We start from the raw sequence: 14092 nt of genomic DNA on the forward strand, positions 1-14092 counted from the left end.
ACTAACATATTATCTTACCCTGAGAGCGCCGAATTCTTCACTTGTTGATCTTCCATAGGACATTTGGTAGAGCGGCGGAGTGTACGAGAAATTCCAACAATACTTATGTCACTGGCTCACACTATCTCAAAGGAGGATAACTTTTTCTGCGTTTGTGCCGACTTTTTGACATTTGCCAAGTTTTTCCCCAAAAGCAATTCTTTCCCTGACCGGGAATCAAACACGGGACACAACAGCGAAAGCTCCAAATCCTTGTCACTAGACCACCAGGGAGAGGGAAAAACCTTCAGCAGTGTCGGGCCTAAACAGCATTCTTTACCCTCGGCTCACATTTTCTCTATCCCCAAATGCAACTACTGGCATTCTAAGGGGATGTAGCTCAGCAGAAGAGCGCATGCTTTGAATGTATGAGGACCCGGCTTCAATCCCTGTCATCTCCATGAAACCACCAAACTAAGAAGTTTAACTTTTAAAAGGGCTCGTATCCATCAGCGGAACTTATGACCATCTAGGCGATGGCGTTGGAATATACATGTCGACCTTTGATAGCTCAGTTGGTAGAGCGGAGGACTGTAGGTGCTAATTGCAGCAATCCTTAGGTCGCTGGTTCAAATCCGGCTCAAAGGAGTGTATATCTTCTTGTGGATTGCCCCAATTTTTTGACAGCCGTGAACTTTGACTTGCAAATTACTAACACATTATCTTTCCCTGAGAACGCCAAATTCTTCATTTCTTGATCTTCCGTAGGACAGTTGGTAGAGTGGATGACTGTAGGTGCTCAGTTCAGCACTCCTTAGGTCGCTGGCTCAAAGGAGTGTACATTTTCTCGTGGATTGCCCCAATTTTTTGACAGCCGTGAACTTTGACTTGCGATTGACTAACATATTATCTTACCCTGAGAGCGCCGAATTCTTCACTTGTTGATCTTCCATAGGACATTTGGTAGAGCGGCGGAGTGTACGTGAAATTCCAACAATACTTATGTCACTGGCTCACACTATCTCAAAGGAGGATAACTTTTTCTGCGTTTGTGCCGACTTTTTGACATTTGCCAAGTTTTTCCCCAAAAGCAATTCTTTCCCTGACCGGGAATCAAACACGGGACACAACAGCGAAAGCTCCAAATCCTTGTCACTAGACCACCAGGGAGAGGGAAAAACCTTCAGCAGTGTCGGGCCTAAACAGCATTCTTTACCCTCGGCTCACATTTTCTCTATCCCCAAATGCAACTACTGGCATTCTAAGGGGATGTAGCTCAGCAGAAGAGCGCATGCTTTGAATGTATGAGGACCCGGCTTCAATCCCTGTCATCTCCATGAAACCACCAAACTAAGAAGTTTAACTTTTAAAAGGGCTCAGTATCCATCAGCGGAACTTATGACCATCTAGGCGATGGCGTTGGAATATACATGTCGACCTTTGATAGCTCAGTTGGTAGAGCGGAGGACTGTAGGTGCTAATTGCAGCAATCCTTAGGTCGCTGGTTCAAATCCGGCTCAAAGGAGTGTACATTTTCTTGTGGATTGCCCCAATTTTTTGACCGCCGTGAACTTTGACTTGCAAATTACTAACACATTATCTTTCCCTGAGAACGCCAAATTCTTCATTTCTTGATCTTCCGTAGGACAGTTGGTAGAGTGGATGACTGTAGGTGCTCAGTTCAGCACTCCTTAGGTCGCTGGCTCAAAGGAGTGTACATTTTCTCGTGGATTGCCCCAATTTTTTGACAGCCGTGAATTTTGACTTGCGATTGACTAACATATTATCTTACCCTGAGAGCGCCGAATTCTTCACTTGTTGATCTTCCATAGGACATTTGGTAGAGCGGCGGAGTGTACGTGAAATTCCAACAATACTTATGTCACTGGCTCACACTATCTCAAAGGAGGATAACTTTTTCTGCGTTTGTGCCGACTTTTTGACATTTGCCAAGTTTTTCCCCAAAAGCAATTCTTTCCCTGACCGGGAATCAAACACGGGACACAACAGCGAAAGCTCCAAATCCTTGTCACTAGACCACCAGGGAGAGGGAAAAACCTTCAGCAGTGTCGGGCCTAAACAGCATTCTTTACCCTCGGCTCACATTTTCTCTATCCCCAAATGCAACTACTGGCATTCTAAGGGGATGTAGCTCAGCAGAAGAGCGCATGCTTTGAATGTATGAGGACCCGGCTTCAATCCCTGTCATCTCCATGAAACCACCAAACTAAGAAGTTTAACTTTTAAAAGGGCTCATATCCATCAGCGGAACTTATGACCATCTAGGCGATGGCGTTGGAATGTACATGTCGACCTTTGATAGCTCAGTTGGTAGAGCGGAGGACTGTAGGTGCTAATTGCAGCAATCCTTAGGTCGCTGGTTCAAATCCGGCTCAAAGGAGTGTATATCTTCTTGTGGATTGCCCCAATTTTTTGACAGCCGTGAACTTTGACTTGCAAATGACTAACACATTATCTTTCCCTGAGAACGCCAAATTCTTCATTTCTTGATCTTCCGTAGGACAGTTGGTAGAGTGGATGACTGTAGGTGCTCAGTTCAGCACTCCTTAGGTCGCTGGCTCAAAGGAGTGTACATTTTCTCGTGGATTGCCCCAATTTTTTGACAGCCGTGAACTTTGACTTGCGATTGACTAACATATTATCTTACCCTGAGAGCGCCGAATTCTTCACTTGTTGATCTTCCATAGGACATTTGGTAGAGCGGCGGAGTGTACGAGAAATTCCAACAATACTTATGTCACTGGCTCACACTATCTCAAAGGAGGATAACTTTTTCTGCGTTTGTGCCGACTTTTTGACATTTGCCAAGTTTTTCCCCAAAAGCAATTATTTCCCTGACCGGGAATCAAACACGGGACACAACAGCGAAAGCTCCAAATCCTTGTCACTAGACCACCAGGGAGAGGGAAAAACCTTCAGCAGTGTCGGGCCTAAACAGCATTCTTTACCCTCGGCTCACATTTTCTCTATCCCCAAATGCAACTACTGGCATTCTAAGGGGATGTAGCTCAGCAGAAGAGCGCATGCTTTGAATGTATGAGGACCCGGCTTCAATCCCTGTCATCTCCATGAAACCACCAAACTAAGAAGTTTAACTTTTAAAAGGGCTCGTATCCATCAGCGGAACTTATGACCATCTAGGCGATGGCGTTGGAATATACATGTCGACCTTTGATAGCTCAGTTGGTAGAGCGGAGGACTGTAGGTGCTAATTGCAGCAATCCTTAGGTCGCTGGTTCAAATCCGGCTCAAAGGAGTGTATATCTTCTTGTGGATTGCCCCAATTTTTTGACAGCCGTGAACTTTGACTTGCAAATGACTAACACATTATCTTTCCCTGAGAACGCCAAATTCTTCATTTCTTGATCTTCCGTAGGACAATTGGTAGAGTGGATGACTGTAGGTGCTCAGTTCAGCACTCCTTAGGTCGCTGGCTCAAAGGAGTGTACATTTTCTCGTGGATTGCCCCAATTTTTTGACAGCCGTGAACTTTGACTTGCGATTGACTAACATATTATCTTACCCTGAGAGCGCCGAATTCTTCACTTGTTGATCTTCCATAGGACATTTGGTAGAGCGGCGGAGTGTACGTGAAATTCCAACAATACTTATGTCACTGGCTCACACTATCTCAAAGGAGGATAACTTTTTCTGCGTTTGTGCCGACTTTTTGACATTTGCCAAGTTTTTCCCCAAAAGCAATTATTTCCCTGACCGGGAATCAAACACGGGACACAACAGCGAAAGCTCCAAATCCTTGTCACTAGACCACCAGGGAGAGGGAAAAACCTTCAGCAGTGTCGGGCCTAAACAGCATTCTTTACCCTCGGCTCACATTTTCTCTATCCCCAAATGCAACTACTGGCATTCTAAGGGGATGTAGCTCAGCAGAAGAGCGCATGCTTTGAATGTATGAGGACCCGGCTTCAATCCCTGTCATCTCCATGAAACCACCAAACTAAGAAGTTTAACTTTTAAAAGGGCTCGTATCCATCAGCGGAACTTATGACCATCTAGGCGATGGCGTTGGAATATACATGTCGACCTTTGATAGCTCAGTTGGTAGAGCGGAGGACTGTAGGTGCTAATTGCAGCAATCCTTAGGTCGCTGGTTCAAATCCGGCTCAAAGGAGTGTATATCTTCTTGTGGATTGCCCCAATTTTTTGACAGCCGTGAACTTTGACTTGCAAATTACTAACACATTATCTTTCCCTGAGAACGCCAAATTCTTCATTTCTTGATCTTCCGTAGGACAGTTGGTAGAGTGGATGACTGTAGGTGCTCAGTTCAGCACTCCTTAGGTCGCTGGCTCAAAGGAGTGTACATTTTCTCGTGGATTGCCCCAATTTTTTGACAGCCGTGAACTTTGACTTGCGATTGACTAACATATTATCTTACCCTGAGAGCGCCGAATTCTTCACTTGTTGATCTTCCATAGGACATTTGGTAGAGCGGCGGAGTGTACGAGAAATTCCAACAATACTTATGTCACTGGCTCACACTATCTCAAAGGAGGATAACTTTTTCTGCGTTTGTGCCGACTTTTTGACATTTGCCAAGTTTTTCCCCAAAAGCAATTCTTTCCCTGACCGGGAATCAAACACGGGACACAACAGCGAAAGCTCCAAATCCTTGTCACTAGACCACCAGGGAGAGGGAAAAACCTTCAGCAGTGTCGGGCCTAAACAGCATTCTTTACCCTCGGCTCACATTTTCTCTATCCCCAAATGCAACTACTGGCATTCTAAGGGGATGTAGCTCAGCAGAAGAGCGCATGCTTTGCATGTATGAGGACCCGGCTTCAATCCCTGTCATCTCCATGAAACCACCAAACTAAGAAGTTTAACTTTTAAAAGGGCTCGTATCCATCAGCGGAACTTATGACCATCTAGGCGATGGCGTTGGAATATACATGTCGACCTTTGATAGCTCAGTTGGTAGAGCGGAGGACTGTAGGTGCTAATTGCAGCAATCCTTAGGTCGCTGGTTCAAATCCGGCTCAAAGGATTGTATATCTTCTTGTGGATTGCCCCAATTTTTTGACAGCCGTGAACTTTGACTTGCAAATTACTAACACATTATCTTTCCCTGAGAACGCCAAATTCTTCATTTCTTGATCTTCCGTAGGACAGTTGGTAGAGTGGATGACTGTAGGTGCTCAGTTCAGCACTCCTTAGGTCGCTGGCTCAAAGGAGTGTACATTTTCTCGTGGATTGCCCCAATTTTTTGACAGCCGTGAACTTTGACTTGCGATTGACTAACATATTATCTTACCCTGAGAGCGCCGAATTCTTCACTTGTTGATCTTCCATAGGACATTTGGTAGAGCGGCGGAGTGTACGAGAAATTCCAACAATACTTATGTCACTGGCTCACACTATCTCAAAGGAGGATAACTTTTTCTGCGTTTGTGCCGACTTTTTGACATTTGCCAAGTTTTTCCCCAAAAGCAATTCTTTCCCTGACCGGGAATCAAACACGGGACACAACAGCGAAAGCTCCAAATCCTTGTCACTAGACCACCAGGGAGAGGGAAAAACCTTCAGCAGTGTCGGGCCTAAACAGCATTCTTTACCCTCGGCTCACATTTTCTCTATCCCCAAATGCAACTACTGGCATTCTAAGGGGATGTAGCTCAGCAGAAGAGCGCATGCTTTGAATGTATGAGGACCCGGCTTCAATCCCTGTCATCTCCATGAAACCACCAAACTAAGAAGTTTAACTTTTAAAAGTGCTCGTATCCATCAGCGGAACTTATGACCATCTAGGCGATGGCGTTGGAATATACATGTCGACCTTTGATAGCTCAGTTGGTAGAGCGGAGGACTGTAGGTGCTAATTGCAGCAATCCTTAGGTCGCTGGTTCAAATCCGGCTCAAAGGAGTGTATATCTTCTTGTGGATTGCCCCAATTTTTTGACAGCCGTGAACTTTGACTTGCAAATTACTAACACATTATCTTTCCCTGAGAACGCCAAATTCTTCATTTCTTGATCTTCCGTAGGACAGTTGGTAGAGTGGATGACTGTAGGTGCTCAGTGCAGCACTCCTTAGGTCGCTGGCTCAAAGGAGTGTACATTTTCTCGTGGATTGCCCCAATTTTTTGACAGCCGTGAACTTTGACTTGCGATTGACTAACATATTATCTTACCCTGAGAGCGCCGAATTCTTCACTTGTTGATCTTCCATAGGACATTTGGTAGAGCGGCGGAGTGTACGAGAAATTCCAACAATACTTATGTCACTGGCTCACACTATCTCAAAGGAGGATAACTTTTTCTGCGTTTGTGCCGACTTTTTGACATTTGCCAAGTTTTTCCCCAAAAGCAATTCTTTCCCTGACCGGGAATCAAACACGGGACACAACAGCGAAAGCTCCAAATCCTTGTCACTAGACAACCAGGGAGAGGGAAAAACCTTCAGCAGTGTCGGGCCTAAACAGCATTCTTTACCCTCGGCTCACATTTTCTCTATCCCCAAATGCAACTACTGGCATTCTAAGGGGATGTAGCTCAGCAGAAGAGCGCATGCTTTGAATGTATGAGGACCCGGCTTCAATCCCTGTCATCTCCATGAAACCACCAAACTAAGAAGTTTAACTTTTAAAAGGGCTCGTATCCATCAGCGGAACTTATGACCATCTAGGCGATGGCGTTGGAATATACATGTCGACCTTTGATAGCTCAGTTGGTAGAGCGGAGGACTGTAGGTGCTAATTGCAGCAATCCTTAGGTCGCTGGTTCAAATCCGGCTCAAAGGAGTGTATATCTTCTTGTGGATTGCCCCAATTTTTTGACAGCCGTGAACTTTGACTTGCAAATTACTAACACATTATCTTTCCCTGAGAACGCCAAATTCTTCATTTCTTGATCTTCCGTAGGACAGTTGGTAGAGTGGATGACTGTAGGTGCTCAGTTCAGCACTCCTTAGGTCGCTGGCTCAAAGGAGTGTACATTTTCTCGTGGATTGCCCCAATTTTTTGACAGCCGTGAACTTTGACTTGCGATTGACTAACATATTATCTTACCCTGAGAGCGCCGAATTCTTCACTTGTTGATCTTCCATAGGACATTTGGTAGAGCGGCGGAGTGTACGAGAAATTCCAACAATACTTATGTCACTGGCTCACACTATCTCAAAGGAGGATAACTTTTTCTGCGTTTGTGCCGACTTTTTGACATTTGCCAAGTTTTTCCCCAAAAGCAATTCTTTCCCTGACCGGGAATCAAACACGGGACACAACAGCGAAAGCTCCAAATCCTTGTCACTAGACAACCAGGGAGAGTGAAAAACCTTCAGCAGTGTCGGGCCTAAACAGCATTCTTTACCCTCGGCTCACATTTTCTCTATCCCCAAATGCAACTACTGGCATTCTAAGGGGATGTAGCTCAGCAGAAGAGCGCATGCTTTGAATGTATGAGGACCCGGCTTCAATCCCTGTCATCTCCATGAAACCACCAAACTAAGAAGTTTAACTTTTAAAAGGGCTCGTATCCATCAGCGGAACTTATGACCATCTAGGCGATGGCGTTGGAATATACATGTCGACCTTTGATAGCTCAGTTGGTAGAGCGGAGGACTGTAGGTGCTAATTGCAGCAATCCTTAGGTCGCTGGTTCAAATCCGGCTCAAAGGAGTGTATATCTTCTTGTGGATTGCCCCAATTTTTTGACAGCCGTGAACTTTGACTTGCAAATTACTAACACATTATCTTTCCCTGAGAACGCCAAATTCTTCATTTCTTGATCTTCCGTAGGACAGTTGGTAGAGTGGATGACTGTAGGTGCTCAGTTCAGCACTCCTTAGGTCGCTGGCTCAAAGGAGTGTACATTTTCTCGTGGATTGCCCCAATTTTTGACAGCCGTGAACTTTGACTTGCGATTGACTAACATATTATCTTACCCTGAGAGCGCCGAATTCTTCACTTGTTGATCTTCCATAGGACATTTGGTAGAGCGGCGGAGTGTACGAGAAATTCCAACAATACTTATGTCACTGGCTCACACTATCTCAAAGGAGGATAACTTTTTCTGCGTTTGTGCCGACTTTTTGACATTTGCCAAGTTTTTCCCCAAAAGCAATTATTTCCCTGACCGGGAATCAAACACGGGACACAACAGCGAAAGCTCCAAATCCTTGTCACTAGACCACCAGGGAGAGGGAAAAACCTTCAGCAGTGTCGGGCCTAAACAGCATTCTTTACCCTCGGCTCACATTTTCTCTATCCCCAAATGCAACTACTGGCATTCTAAGGGGATGTAGCTCAGCAGAAGAGCGCATGCTTTGAATGTATGAGGACCCGGCTTCAATTCCTGTCATCTCCATGAAACCACCAAACTAAGAAGTTTAACTTTTAAAAGGGCTCATATCCATCAGCGGAACTTATGACCATCTAGGCGATGGCGTTGGAATGTACATGTCGAACTTTGATAGCTCAGTTGGTAGAGCGGAGGACTGTAGGTGCTAATTGCAGCAATCCTTAGGTCGCTGGTTCAAATCCGGCTCAAAGGAGTGTATATCTTCTTGTGGATTGCCCCAATTTTTTGACAGCCGTGAACTTTGACTTGCAAATTACTAACACATTATCTTTCCCTGAGAACGCCAAATTCTTCATTTCTTGATCTTCCGTAGGACAGTTGGTAGAGTGGATGACTGTAGGTGCTCAGTGCAGCACTCCTTAGGTCGCTGGCTCAAAGGAGTGTACATTTTCTCGTGGATTGCCCCAATTTTTTGACAGCCGTGAACTTTGACTTGCGATTGACTAACATATTATCTTACCCTGAGAGCGCCGAATTCTTCACTTGTTGATCTTCCATAGGACATTTGGTAGAGCGGCGGAGTGTACGAGAAATTCCAACAATACTTATGTCACTGGCTCACACTATCTCAAAGGAGGATAACTTTTTCTGCGTTTGTGCCGACTTTTTGACATTTGCCAAGTTTTTCCCCAAAAGCAATTCTTTCCCTGACCGGGAATCAAACACGGGACACAACAGCGAAAGCTCCAAATCCTTGTCACTAGACCACCAGGGAGAGGGAAAAACCTTCAGCAGTGTCGGGCCTAAACAGCATTCTTTACCCTCGGCTCACATTTTCTCTATCCCCAAATGCAACTCATGGCATTCTAAGGGGATGTAGCTCAGCAGAAGAGCGCATGCTTTGAATGTATGAGGACCCGGCTTCAATCCCTGTCATCTCCATGAAACCACCAAACTAAGAAGTTTAACTTTTAAAAGGGCTCGTATCCATCAGCGGAACTTATGACCATCTAGGCGATGGCGTTGGAATATACATGTCGACCTTTGATAGCTCAGTTGGTAGAGCGGAGGACTGTAGGTGCTAATTGCAGCAATCCTTAGGTCGCTGGTTCAAATCCGGCTCAAAGGAGTGTATATCTTCTTGTGGATTGCCCCAATTTTTTGACAGCCGTGAACTTTGACTTGCAAATTACTAACACATTATCTTTCCCTGAGAACGCCAAATTCTTCATTTCTTGATCTTCCGTAGGACAATTGGTAGAGTGGATGACTGTAGGTGCTCAGTTCAGCACTCCTTAGGTCGCTGGCTCAAAGGAGTGTACATTTTCTCGTGGATTGCCCCAATTTTTTGACAGCCGTGAACTTTGACTTGCGATTGACTAACATATTATCTTACCCTGAGAGCGCCGAATTCTTCACTTGTTGATCTTCCATAGGACATTTGGTAGAGCGGCGGAGTGTACGAGAAATTCCAACAATACTTATGTCACTGGCTCACACTATCTCAAAGGAGGATAACTTTTTCTGCGTTTGTGCCGACTTTTTGACATTTGCCAAGTTTTTCCCCAAAAGCAATTCTTTCCCTGACCGGGAATCAAACACGGGACACAACAGCGAAAGCTCCAAATCCTTGTCACTAGACAACCAGGGAGAGGGAAAAACCTTCAGCAGTGTCGGGCCTAAACAGCATTCTTTACCCTCGGCTCACATTTTCTCTATCCCCAAATGCAACTACTGGCATTCTAAGGGGATGTAGCTCAGCAGAAGAGCGCATGCTTTGAATGTATGAGGACCCGGCTTCAATCCCTGTCATCTCCATGAAACCACCAAACTAAGAAGTTTAACTTTTAAAAGGGCTCGTATCCATCAGCGGAACTTATGACCATCTAGGCGATGGCGTTGGAATGTACACGTCGACCTTTGATAGCTCAGTTGGTAGAGCGGAGGACTGTAGGTGCTAATTGCAGCAATCCTTAGGTCGCTGGTTCAAATCCGGCTCAAAGGAGTGTATATCTTCTTGTGGATTGCCCCAATTTTTTGACAGCCGTGAACTTTGACTTGCAAATGACTAACACATTATCTTTCCCTGAGAACGCCAAATTCTTCATTTCTTGATCTTCCGTAGGACAGTTGGTAGAGTGGATGACTGTAGGTGCTCAGTGCAGCAATCCTTAGGTCGCTGGCTCAAAGGAGTGTACATTTTCTCGTGGATTGCCCCAATTTTTTGACAGCCGTGAACTTTGATTTGCGATTGACTAACATATTATCTTACCCTGAGAGCGCCGAATTCTTCACTTGTTGATCTTCCATAGGACATTTGGTAGAGCGGAGGAGTGTACGAGAAATTCCAACAATACTTATGTCACTGGCTCACACTATCTCAAAGGAGGATAACTTTTTCTGCGTTTGTGCCGACTTTTTGACATTTGCCAAGTTTTTCCCCAAAAGCAATTCTTTCCCTGACCGGGAATCAAACACGGGACACAACAGCGAAAGCTCCAAATCCTTGTCACTAGACCACCAGGGAGAGGGAAAAACCTTCAGCAGTGTCGGGCCTAAACAGCATTCTTTACCCTCGGCTCACATTTTCTCTATCCCCAAATGCAACTACTGGCATTCTAAGGCGATGTAGCTCAGCAGAAGAGTGCATGCTTTGCATGTATGAGGACCCGGCTTCAATCCCTGTCATCTCCATGAAACCACCAAACTAAGAAGTTTAACTTTTAAAAGGGCTCAGTATCCATCAGCGGAACTTATGACCATCTAGGCGATGGCGTTGGAATATACATGTCGACCTTTGATAGCTCAGTTGGTAGAGCGGAGGACTGTAGGTGCTAATTGCAGCAATCCTTAGGTCGCTGGTTCAAATCCGGCTCAAAGGAGTGTATATCTTCTTGTGGATTGCCCCAATTTTTTGACAGCCGTGAACTTTGACTTGCAAATGACTAACACATTATCTTTCCCTGAGAACGCCAAATTCTTCATTTCTTGATCTTCCGTAGGACAGTTGGTAGAGTGGATGACTGTAGGTGCTCAGTGCAGCACTCCTTAGGTCGCTGGCTCAAAGGAGTGTACATTTTCTCGTGGATTGCCCCAATTTTTGACAGCCGTGAACTTTGACTTGCGATTGACTAACATATTATCTTACCCTGAGAGCGCCGAATTCTTCACTTGTTGATCTTCCATAGGACATTTGGTAGAGCGCGGAGTGTACGAGAAATTCCAACAATACTTATGTCACTGGCTCACACTATCTCAAAGGAGGATAACTTTTTCTGCGTTTGTACAGACTTTTTTGACGTTTGCCAAGTTTTTCCCCAAAAGCAATTCTTTCCCTGACCGGGAATCAAACACGGGACACAACAGCGAAAGCTCCAAATCCTTGTCACTAGACCACCAGGGAGAGGGAAAAACCTTCAGCAGTGTCGGGCCTAAACAGCGTTCTTTACTCTCGGCTCACATTTTCTCTATCCCCAAATGCAACTACTGGCATTCTAAGGGGATGTACTGTACTCTTTACTGAAGACTTATCTCTTCAGTAGGTCCTATGATTAAGTATAGTCTGGCCCAGGAGTGTGAAGGTGAACGGAAAGGCTGGAGCAACGAACCGCCCTTGCTGTCTCTGCCTTGTCGGTTCCCCTCTTCCCACTGGGATTCTCTGCCTCTAACCCTTTTACAGGGGCTGAGTCACTGACTTACTGGTGTTCTTCCATGCCGTCCATGGGAGGGGTGCGTCACTTGAGTAGGTTGAGCCACTGACGTGGTCTTCCTGTCTGGGTTGGCGCCCCCCCCTTGGGTTGTGCCGTGGCGGAGATCTTTGTGGGCTATACTCGGCCTTGTCTTCGGATGGTAAGTTGGTGGTTGTAGATATCCCTCTAGTGGTGTGGGGGCTGTGCTTTGGCAAAGTGGGTGGGGTTATATCCTGCCTGTTTGGCCCTGTCCGGGGGTATCATCGGATGGGGCCACAGTGTCTTCTGATCCCTCCTGTCTCAGCCTCCAGTATTTATGCTGCAGTAGTTTATGTGTCGGGGGGCTAGGGTCAGTCTGTTACATCTGGAGTATTCTCTTGTCTTATCCGGTGTCCTGTGTGAATGTAAATATGCTCTCTCTAATTCTCTCTTTCTCTCTTTCTTTCTTTCTCTCGGAGGACCTGAGCCCTAGGACCATGCCTCAGGACTACCTGGCATGATGACTCCTTGCTGTCCCCAGACCGCCTGGCCATGCTGCTTCTCCAGTTTCAACTGTTCTGCCTGCGGCTACGGAACCCTGACCTGTTCACCGGACGTGCTTGTTGCACCCTCGACAATTACTATGATTATTATTATTTGACCATGCTGGTCATTTACGAACATTTTAACATCTTGACCATGGTCTGTTATAATATCCACCCGGCACAGCCAGAAGAGGACTGGCCACCCCTCATAGCCTGGTTCCTCTCTAGATTTCTTCCTAGGTTTTTGGCCTTTCTCAGGAGTTTTTCCTAGGGAGTTTTTCCCAGCCACCGTGCTTCTTTCACATGCATTGCTTGCTGTTTGGGGTTTTAGGCTGGGTTTCTGTACAGCACTTTGAGATTTCAGCTGATGTACGAAGGGCTATATAAATAAATTTGATTTGATGTAGCTCAGCAGAAGAGCGCATGCTTTCCATGTATGAGGACCCGGCTTCAATCCCTGTCATCTCCATGAAATCACCAAACTAAGAAGTTTAACTTTTAAAAGGGCTCATATCCATCAGCGGAACTTATGACCATCTAGGCGATGGCGTTGGAATGTACACGTCGACCTTTGATAGCTCAGTTGGTAGAGCGGAGGACTGTAGGTGCTAATTGCAGCAATCCTTAGGTCGCTGGTTCAAATCCGGCTCAAAGGAGTGTACATTTTCTTGTGGATTGCCCCAATTTTTTGACAGCCGTGAACTTTGACTTGCAAATGACTAACACATTATCTTTCCCTGAGAACGCCAAATTCTTCATTTCTTGATCTTCCGTAGGACAGTTGGTAGAGTGGATGACTGTAGGTGCTCAGTGCACCAATCCTTAGGTCGCTGGCTCAAAGGAGTGTACATTTTCTCGTGGATTGCCCCAATTTTTTGACAGCCGTGAACTTTGACTTGCGATTGACTAACATATTATCTTACCCTGAGAGCGCCGAATTCTTCACTTGTTGATCTTCCATAGGACATTTGGTAGAGCGGCGGAGTGTACGAGAAATTCCAACAATACTTATGTCACTGGCTCACACTATCTCAAAGGAGGATAACTTTTTCTGCGTTTGTGCCGACTTTTTGACATTTGCCAAGTTTTTCCCCAAAAGCAATTCTTTCCCTGACCGGGAATCAAACACGGGACACAACAGCGAAAGCTCCAAATCCTTGTCACTAGACCACCAGGGAGAGGGAAAAACCTTCAGCAGTGTCGGGCCTAAACAGCATTCTTTACCCTCGGCTCACATTTTCTCTATCCCCAAATGCAACTACTGGCATTCTAAGGGGATGTAGCTCAGCAGAAGAGCGCATGCTTTGAATGTATGAGGACCCGGCTTCAATCCCTGTCATCTCCATGAAACCACCAAACTAAGAAGTTTAACTTTTAAAAGGGCTCATATCCATCAGCGGAACTTATGACCATCTAGGCGATGGCGTTGGAATGTACATGTCGACCTTTGATAGCTCAGTTGGTAGAGCGGAGGACTGTAGGTGCTAATTGCAGCAATCCTTAGGTCGCTGGTTCAAATCCGGCTCAAAGGAGTGTATATCTTCTTGTGGATTGCCCCAATTTTTTGACAGCCGTGAACTTTGACTTGCAAATTACTAACACATTATCTTTCCCTGAGAAC

The 14092-nt window shown here is 45.6% G+C and overlaps 15 non-coding genes across 15 annotated transcripts; all 15 read left to right on the forward strand.

Annotated features, from left to right (window-relative positions):
- The first annotated feature begins 539 nt into the window (after window positions 1-539).
- trnay-gua (transfer RNA tyrosine (anticodon GUA)) lies at window positions 540-627 on the forward strand. The gene is given in 2 exon segments: window positions 540-576; window positions 592-627. It is a non-coding gene; the product is annotated as a tRNA-Tyr (tRNA).
- Window positions 628-1416: 789 nt separating this feature from the next.
- Window positions 1417-1504, forward strand: trnay-gua (transfer RNA tyrosine (anticodon GUA)). The gene is given in 2 exon segments: window positions 1417-1453; window positions 1469-1504. It is a non-coding gene; the product is annotated as a tRNA-Tyr (tRNA).
- Window positions 1505-2292: 788 nt separating this feature from the next.
- trnay-gua (transfer RNA tyrosine (anticodon GUA)) lies at window positions 2293-2380 on the forward strand. Its single transcript is given in 2 exon segments — window positions 2293-2329; window positions 2345-2380. It is a non-coding gene; the product is annotated as a tRNA-Tyr (tRNA).
- A 788-nt stretch (window positions 2381-3168) lies between these two features.
- trnay-gua (transfer RNA tyrosine (anticodon GUA)) lies at window positions 3169-3256 on the forward strand. Its single transcript is given in 2 exon segments — window positions 3169-3205; window positions 3221-3256. It is a non-coding gene; the product is annotated as a tRNA-Tyr (tRNA).
- Window positions 3257-4044: 788 nt separating this feature from the next.
- trnay-gua (transfer RNA tyrosine (anticodon GUA)) lies at window positions 4045-4132 on the forward strand. The gene is given in 2 exon segments: window positions 4045-4081; window positions 4097-4132. It is a non-coding gene; the product is annotated as a tRNA-Tyr (tRNA).
- A 788-nt stretch (window positions 4133-4920) lies between these two features.
- trnay-gua (transfer RNA tyrosine (anticodon GUA)) lies at window positions 4921-5008 on the forward strand. The gene is given in 2 exon segments: window positions 4921-4957; window positions 4973-5008. It is a non-coding gene; the product is annotated as a tRNA-Tyr (tRNA).
- A 788-nt stretch (window positions 5009-5796) lies between these two features.
- Window positions 5797-5884, forward strand: trnay-gua (transfer RNA tyrosine (anticodon GUA)). The gene is given in 2 exon segments: window positions 5797-5833; window positions 5849-5884. It is a non-coding gene; the product is annotated as a tRNA-Tyr (tRNA).
- A 788-nt stretch (window positions 5885-6672) lies between these two features.
- trnay-gua (transfer RNA tyrosine (anticodon GUA)) lies at window positions 6673-6760 on the forward strand. The gene is given in 2 exon segments: window positions 6673-6709; window positions 6725-6760. It is a non-coding gene; the product is annotated as a tRNA-Tyr (tRNA).
- Window positions 6761-7548: 788 nt separating this feature from the next.
- Window positions 7549-7636, forward strand: trnay-gua (transfer RNA tyrosine (anticodon GUA)). The gene is given in 2 exon segments: window positions 7549-7585; window positions 7601-7636. It is a non-coding gene; the product is annotated as a tRNA-Tyr (tRNA).
- A 787-nt stretch (window positions 7637-8423) lies between these two features.
- trnay-gua (transfer RNA tyrosine (anticodon GUA)) lies at window positions 8424-8511 on the forward strand. The gene is given in 2 exon segments: window positions 8424-8460; window positions 8476-8511. It is a non-coding gene; the product is annotated as a tRNA-Tyr (tRNA).
- A 788-nt stretch (window positions 8512-9299) lies between these two features.
- On the forward strand, window positions 9300-9387 carry trnay-gua (transfer RNA tyrosine (anticodon GUA)). The gene is given in 2 exon segments: window positions 9300-9336; window positions 9352-9387. It is a non-coding gene; the product is annotated as a tRNA-Tyr (tRNA).
- A 788-nt stretch (window positions 9388-10175) lies between these two features.
- Window positions 10176-10263, forward strand: trnay-gua (transfer RNA tyrosine (anticodon GUA)). Its single transcript is given in 2 exon segments — window positions 10176-10212; window positions 10228-10263. It is a non-coding gene; the product is annotated as a tRNA-Tyr (tRNA).
- Window positions 10264-11052: 789 nt separating this feature from the next.
- trnay-gua (transfer RNA tyrosine (anticodon GUA)) lies at window positions 11053-11140 on the forward strand. Its single transcript is given in 2 exon segments — window positions 11053-11089; window positions 11105-11140. It is a non-coding gene; the product is annotated as a tRNA-Tyr (tRNA).
- A 1899-nt stretch (window positions 11141-13039) lies between these two features.
- Window positions 13040-13127, forward strand: trnay-gua (transfer RNA tyrosine (anticodon GUA)). Its single transcript is given in 2 exon segments — window positions 13040-13076; window positions 13092-13127. It is a non-coding gene; the product is annotated as a tRNA-Tyr (tRNA).
- Window positions 13128-13915: 788 nt separating this feature from the next.
- trnay-gua (transfer RNA tyrosine (anticodon GUA)) lies at window positions 13916-14003 on the forward strand. Its single transcript is given in 2 exon segments — window positions 13916-13952; window positions 13968-14003. It is a non-coding gene; the product is annotated as a tRNA-Tyr (tRNA).
- The last annotated feature ends 89 nt before the right edge of the window (window positions 14004-14092 follow it).

The sequence above is a fragment of the Salmo trutta genome, unplaced genomic scaffold (assembly GCF_901001165.1).
Source record: "Salmo trutta unplaced genomic scaffold, fSalTru1.1, whole genome shotgun sequence".
Taxonomy (NCBI): Eukaryota; Metazoa; Chordata; class Actinopteri; order Salmoniformes; family Salmonidae; genus Salmo; species Salmo trutta.